Genomic DNA, 8410 nt, shown 5'->3' on the forward strand with positions numbered 1-8410 from the left:
GGACTCATCGGTGTGGTAGCGCTCGCGGCATGACGTCTTGTCGAACACCTAGACGATCACTCGTCGCCGCCTTCGTAGAGGAAGGTGAGCGAGAAGCCGAACTCGAGGTTGTGGACGCGGGCGAACTTGTCCCACCCGGTGTGTAGGTACATCTTGCCCTGCCCGTGGAGCAAGACGTCGATATGCCACCGACAAAAGTCGCATCTAGCCTCCCACAGCTCTAACTCGGCTGGCTCGACGCCGACAACGAACTTGTCCAGGGGCCGCTTGATGCCGAGGGGGTCCTTATGGATGTGGAGGGTGAAATCGAAGCACGTCGCCTCCTACGAAGACGACAAGCGTGGGGACGTTGCTGCTCCAATACGGCAGCATCAGCTGCGGCGACCATGCCGCAACCTCGCTGCCTTGCTGGCGACCTGGACCCGCCATGGATTCCCTTGCTGGGGTTGTGAGAGAGGGGGTGGGGGTGGCGCTACAGTGGAGGTTGTGAGACGGCTAGGTTTGTGAGGGATGAGGCAGCCGAGAGGCGTGACACATTTGGTAATGGTATTAATTTCATTGCGAGAGGTCCGTTCGGCGGGCGAGGCATCGCCATTAATGTGACGCAGACTACCGTAATGATGCTGCCTCGCTAGTACTGGTGCGCCGATGAGAAAACACATCGAGCCGAGTCACTGCCAAGCGGGCCCGTGGGAGAGGCTAGCGGGATGCGACTGTGTAACGTTCGCCCAGACGCATCTAGGACGCATATTTGGATCCATCTCGACGAACATGCCGGTCACTAACCCTAGGACTGCTGGGTTTAGGTGCCCTTATAAACTAGTACTCCAACTTTCTTCCATCTAGCATTGTGAAACTAAATTTTATCGTCTACCCGACGCTCAAAGTTGTCAGCAGTGATAAGCAATGCTACAAGAGGTAGTTCCCGCATAAATCCAACAAAAACTCTGCACAGCATCTACCGGGCCGGAAAGATGGATGTACACTCCACACGCGAGATGGGCATTGATGCGTCAGTTATGGTATCTTCAACGGGGCAGATCCAAACCAGACGTCAGGTTTCCCGAATGTGCCTATTTGGATGGTCGCGCAGACACGCGGATATGGCCAACAGTCTATTTGAGTCGCCCAGTGCGCTCAACGCGCTAACACAAGGCAAAATAAGAAGACAAAAAAAAATAAAAAAAGATAAAAAAATAAAAAATAAAACATATACATAGTTCATTAAACTTATGCCCTATTTTGGGCAAATTTATAGAAAAAGCCCTACATGGGCTTTGAAATAACTAAAATAAACATAAAACCCTAAGCTATAGGGTTTAGGACGCGGTGGCCACCGGCGCGCCGCCTAGTCCCGATAGGAACTCGTCGTCCTCGTCGCCGTCGATGACGACGATGCCCCCGGCGCCGGAGCGTGAGAGCGCGCCGGGATTCCGGCCAGGGGCGGTGGGCGCGGGCTCATCGAGATTTCGGCCAAGGGCGGCGGGCGCGGGCTCGTCGATGTAGAGGCCACTGGGGCGGTGGGCTGCCCTCCTCGCCGATGCCGCCGGCGTGCGAGCTCCGTGCGAGGCTTCACCATCGCCGCGCGTGACCCGAAGAACGTGCGCCGGCACGTGTTGTGCTCCACCTCGAACCAAAGGTCCCAATAGGGACTCTTCTCGTCGTAGGCGGGGTCCTCCCGGAGGTCCGTCGGGAGCTGTGCGCGGCGCGCTGGATCTCCGCCATGCGGGCGTGGCCGGTCGCCGGGATCGGTGGCACCGGAACCCGATCTAGGCTCAGGTGCCATCCGTGGGGAGGTGGACGTCACCCCACGACATGGGGGTGCTGGCCTCCAAGAAGATCCATGCCACCACCACGGTGACGTAGATCCTCCCCCGCTGGGGCGCCGACGCGATTTTCCGGCTGCTGCCGGCCTCGTGGTCGTTATTGGCGGTTGGCGCCGGGAGCGAACTCGCGCTTCGGGGCCATGGCGGCGGAAGCTCGAGCGCGCGTGCGTGCGGAGGGAGTGGGGACCGGAGTGGATAGGGAAAGTCCCCTTCCCAGTTCACATTTAATATGACCCGCGCCCACCGACATGTGGGCCCTAGGATGCGAGCATGCGAACGCAGCGTGCCATCCACGGCCGCGCAAACCTAGCTCGGATTTTAGGATGCGTCGTTGCGCTCGGGTCGCGTGTCCGGTGCGACCCATCTAAACGCGCGGTCGCGGGATGGATCGTCCCGTTAGATGGCCTTATACACATATGCACGGTTCTTCGTCCCCACAAATGGTGCCCGAGGGCAGCCGGGTATAATGGGGAGGCATCGATGATGCATGTGGATGAGTCGGTGCGGAGGGGTGCGCTAAACCCAGGTCCATGTGCCCCGGGCCGGTGCACCCTACCACCTTCCCCCGAGAATTCTCCCTACTGCCCCGACCCCGGCCGGCTCGTGAACTTGTGATCGACTGGCATACTCCCAGCTTCCTCTCGTACTATGCGCGCCCGGGATCGAGCTACTCCAGTCTACTGCACCTAGCTAGCTAGCACAAAGCCCCGATCCCGATGCATAGGTTTTCGCTCAATTGTCTGCTGACCGTTGGAGCCCCGCGCGGCCATCTCGCGCGCGTCTACGTTCCCTTGACTGTTTCACTTCGGGGTTTTGTCATGCCTACTCCATTGATTCTGAGTTCACTTTCCATTTTCAAGTGCCGTACGTAGATGCATGATTGGGCTGACTTCCATTAATTGGAGTAAAAGGAGTGTATAACAAAGATTGAGTTATGGGCTGAAGTTAATGAATTCTCTTCATTGCAAAGGAGTCATGCATGCAAACATTATGAAGAAAAACTCGAGTCTCAGATATATTCGAGTATATCACTCAAGATAATACTTCCTCTGCCCCGGATTAGATGCCCCAAATTTGTATGAATTTGTATTTATTTTACACTAAAACACCTACATACATGCGTATGTAGACAAATCCGTGGCAAATGAATCGGGCAAAAGGGAGTATGGCTTTTAGGGGCGTAACACAGTCTTCAAGTCAAGACTTCCACAACTAATTGATGTGCAAACATGTACCCCCTCGGCGGCCCCTCGATTTTTAATCACCATGCTTTCTGGGTTTAGTCAAAATCTGCATTTGTAAAGTTTGACCATGTCTACACAAAAATATCAAAATATATAATATCAAACATTTATAATATGAAAATAAATTTAATTATGGGTATAATAATATTGATTTGATGTTGTACTTAACTGTTCTTTTTGCAATGTATTCGGTCAACTTTATCAAGTTTGACTTTGACTAAACAGAACATATGGTAGTTATAAACAAGGGAATAGCCTTAAAAATCAAGTGTTAAAATAACACTCCATTCTCTCACTAATTTAAGACCTTTTAGATATTTCAAAGTAGATTAGATACGAACGAAAATAAGTGAACATACACACTAAAATGGGTCTAGATACACAAGAAAGCTAAAAAGTTTAACATTAGTGCACGGAGAGAGTATATTTTAATACAAAACAAGCATTGCTATAATTTGTGATACGCTATTAATTTTTTTATGTGAAATGGTAAAATTAAGAGTTGGTTATCTCATAAAAATGGTCTAATAGTCTATATTATTGAGTTTGGTACCCAATACGGGAAGAAAATGTATATATAGTGTGACAAGTTGCTCTGTTTTCACCAGCTATCTCTTCGTTGGTCGCTTTAAAAGAACCCTTTTGCCAATTCTAAATCAACAAGGAATTAAGTTAGTTATAGATCCACTCTATGCAGTTGCACAACATTTTTCAGACTTGCACATGAATTTCAAATAAAAACGGGTGATCGAGACTTAAGTTAATGCTACATCGACCGAGAATTAGTCGTGTCCATAAAAGAAGTGACCTTTGAGGGGTGGATTGGGAAGCACGTATGTTCACCAGAGCTAGAGTACCACTTGTGATCAATCATCAGCATGATTGGCATCCCCTTCATCGCAAGCAAGTGAGCAACTCTGTGATTGGGATTAGAGTCCACGATGGTACACATGCCTAGCCCAACAGCGGTACGACTCTCGAGCTAGCCCCTGAATATACAATGCACCTCCCTTGTCTAGAAATATGCTCCTGGTCGATTCCTCACCTTAGCATGATCCAAGAAATAACATTAGCATGAATGATTCATGAGAGGTGCCTGCAGCTAGCTGAGTTAACAAGGTTTGCATGCTGCATGCTTCTCGTAGTGGCATATTGCCAGCTCGATCGATCGGTCGACAGTTTTTCGCTTTTCCTGTACGGTACCGTCTCTCATGCAGCCGGCAGGCAGGCCTGGAGTGATGTGCCCCCTCCGCCTAAATTACAGTAGTTCACGGGCTGAAAGTCGTTGCTGCTGTCCGGTATTTTGGATGAAAAACTGGTCCTATTAGTCTGTTACTAGTGGTTTTACACTCGGATTAGTGATGACATGGTGACAGAAGTGGACTGCGAAGTGCAACCGCAGATGTCCTGTCTGAGTTGCCTGCTGCAGCGGCGCCAGAGGCACGTCCGAGTGTCGCTGGTAGGCATGATCTGAACCCATGCATGCATAATGCTAGCTTGATGCGATGTACGGACATAACGGTACGGCCGCCTTAGATTTCTTTTCCATGGAAATGTAGTGCCAGGAGCAATGTACTAATACTACCTCCGATTCAAGGAATAACGCGTCCTCGTTTTACGTGCTTTTCGTTTGACTAAGTATTACTTTAAATATATAAAGATTGTTTGTATGAAATTAACATCATTAGAAAGTGCTTTTCAATACGAATCCAACGATACTAATTACATATAATATAATCAAGATTTTGTTGCTCAATTTTTATGGTCAAAGTTCGTCTTGGAATACGCGTGCGCCTTATTCCTTGGGATGGAGGTAGTACATCTTTTGCTCTCTCTCGCCCACATGTTTGACCTTTGGAAGCTGTACAAGTAGGAGTAGCTCGTACGTTCATACTATAGCACTAGCATCGTGCCTAGTATACTACTAGTCCTTTGGGTTTGGCCAATTTAGGCGGTGCGATTAGGCGTTTGCATCGGCGTTTAAAACCGCTATGCGTGCCCGCGCTGCTATAGTGTATCTTATTTGCAATTAATGTTGCAACTTATAACTAGCATAAATCATGAAGCAATCCGACGACGCGCGGCATTTTTCTCTGTTGCAACATGTGTTGCAGCTTATAGCTAGCACGAATGAAAACATAACCAGATACTCTAGAAGTTCAAAATATAGTCCGAGTGTCTCCATGCGCGATGGGTATTCATGTGTACGCTCTACACATACATGCACGACGTTTGCATCCACAGTTTGTACCCTAGCGTGGCCGGGTACAATGGAGAGCTAGGCGGCATGTGGAGTCGGTGCGGAGGTGCGCACCAAACCCACCTCCATGTGCTTTGGGGCGGTGCACCTTCACCATTCCCTCGATAATTCTCCCTACTACGATGATAGGGAGGTTTTTACTCCTCTAAATTACATGGGATTGATTAGAGATGCCCTAAGCTGGCTGGAAAGATCTAATTACATGTAGGTTAAGAGAAAATTTGCACAAGATCTACACGGCGGTGATCGATGGATATATGTACATACGCCTGCTGAATACTTATCGCAAATTGATTGAATCTCGGTGAATTTTAGCCTACATTTTACCTAAATCTATGACGTATTAAGAGCCAGAGAGAGTACTACGAATTACTCCACGCGAGATGGACATCGGTGCGTATGGTCTATGCATATATGCATGATACTGGCCAGTTAAAGAGGGAGGAGGCATCAGGCATGTGGAGTCGGTGTGGATGGGCGTGCTAAACACACTTAAGGATGGCAGTTTTATCCATAGGTATACCCGCATGTGCAGAATATGAGCATAATTTTATATCAATGGGTAATACCTATATCCTACCGTTAAATCATGGGTAGGGCATGCATACATGCCAATACCTGCAGGTATACCCATGACATGTCAACTCATAGAGCTCCAACCAATGCATCCCAATAACATACCAGTGCAAGGGTTAGTTAAACCCTCAAAGGAGCTGATAATTATCATGTATTTCTTACTGGATTGTGGTAACTGATTTTTTGGGGTCAAACATGCTATCGTTGAAAGAAAAATTGTCAACAACGTGTGTACTACTTAATCTATCCGTTGGATACCTAATGGGTATGGGTATTAGTCGGCATAGATGTTGGCAAAATTTCATACCACAGGTATCGTATAGGTAAAATTTTATACACACTAACTATACATATATATGTATGGTATACTCTAACATACCTATACTACACCCATTATCATCCTTACACACACCACCATGTGCACCGGGCCAGTGAACCCTACCTCACCTTCTTCGAGAATTCTCCTGCCTGCCCCGCCTTATGAACTTGCGGTAGATCCACTCGCATATGCGCCGATCCCAGCTTCCTCTCATACTATGCGCGCGCCCGGGATAGAGCTAGTCCAGTCTACTGCCCCAAGCTAGCAGCACGGCCAAAGCTCCGATCCAGATGCATGGACTTTCGCTCAATTGTCTGCCTACTGTTCCTTAAGCCGCGGGGGTCGCCATTTTTACCACATCGCGTGTACGGCGTGAAGGCCTTTCCCTTGACTGTTTCTTGTTACTCCACTTGACCTTGTCTATACTTTTCTTAAATGAAGCTTGGTTTTGTCATGTGTACTCCTTCGATTAATTTTGAATTAATCCATGATTGGGCTTTTGAGTAACTTTCACTTTTCAAGTGCCGCACTTGCATGGGCTGACTTCCATAAATACTGGAGTAGTGAATGCATTATTAGTAAGAGGGTGGGTATGGGCGTAAGTTAATGGAGTTTCTCCATAAGCAAAGGGTTTTAATCCAACGTCGTTAGTATTGACAAAATCATACTTTCTTTTTCAAAGACGAGGCAAAAGCTTTGCAGTCCCTTCAATTCAGAGGATTTTTTTGCCCGGTTAATAATGGAAAACTAGGCAAAAGCCGCATAGTACCGGTTTTGGGCGTCACAAGGTGGTATCACAACTATCCACATGTTCCATCTGCCTATATGTTTACTTTGTCAATAGACATTGTTGTGTCTAGTGTCAAATAATTTTATTAAAAATGCACTAGATAGTTCTAATTAGGAGTGCATGTTTTTCTTACCTCTATTCATTCTCCTCTTACCTTTACGAGTTTTAAGTCTTCTCTCTTATCCAAGTTTTCCGAGTTGTAGACTTCCACCTGGGTTGGACGATCTTTGCCTTTAACCTAATAGGTTTGATCTTGAAGAATTACGACAGAAGCACCTCGTTATCGATGTGAGCAATATGTCTTGTCAGTGGTGTCGACCCGATCATCCTAGAGCAACAACTTCTTGTTAGTGGTGTCGAGAAGAATGATCCACCTCGAGGTGAGGTGAATATCAACGTGGAGCAAGAAGATTTCGATAGTTACCTCTCTTCCCCCTTACTTCAGCTGGGATCTCGGGGCGCGATCCCGTGTTAGTGGTGTCGGTTATAACGACCCATGAAAATACATACCCATGTTCGTATTAGTTTCTTGTTTTCTCTTGTGCACAATCATGACATCATTATCTTCACCCTTGGATGTTTTAATAAAACCCTCAAGAAATTATTTTATTAAAACCATATGTTGTTGCAAAACGATTCTAAGGTTTTATAAAACTTTTCACCCTTATTCTTATTTTATATAAAACTATATAAAATAATATTTGGAAATGTGACAAAGCATCCCCTCTCTCCCTCTCTCCCTCTCTCTCCTCCCCTCTCTCTCTGTGCGTGTGTTCCCTAGAATTTAGACATTCATGCAAACTTCGTCAAAGGCCTCTATCCTCGGTATCTGGCCGTCCATCCTTTGGTCGAAGGCAGCCAACCAGCGTACCAAAACCTTTTGGCCCAGTTCCTTTGTTCTGAACGCACATGGCACCCCTCTATAGACATCGCTCGTGTGCGTGCGGGAATAGCGCGCACACGCATCACCCCCTCGTGCGCCCCGCATCGGCTTTCCTGGTGGGCTGGCCTAGGTAAGTGTTGTAGGGTATAAAACTGGATCTTCTCAAGGACGCCTCTTCCTCTACGATGCCACTGTTGACTAAACTCCAGCTGTATAATGGTACCCCCCGAAGTTTTCACTGGTAGGAGGGAGAAGGCCACGGTAATACTCCCTTTGTTCCTGAATATAAGCCATATAGCTTTTCGAGAAAAAATCCAGAATATAGGCTTTAGTGCGACAAACCACTTGTATGGAAATTTATTTTAGGGATTTTATTATATTATGCAAAATCCTCTATTTTCTCATGTCAAATAAATAAGGGTAATCCAGCCCAAACCAGGTGTAATTTTCTCTAAATGTGCATTCTTTAATTTCCGTGCCAAAAACTATATGGCTTATATTTAGAAACGGAG

The sequence above is a fragment of the Lolium rigidum genome, chromosome 3 (genome assembly GCF_022539505.1).
Source record: "Lolium rigidum isolate FL_2022 chromosome 3, APGP_CSIRO_Lrig_0.1, whole genome shotgun sequence".
Classification (NCBI taxonomy): domain Eukaryota; kingdom Viridiplantae; phylum Streptophyta; class Magnoliopsida; order Poales; family Poaceae; genus Lolium; species Lolium rigidum.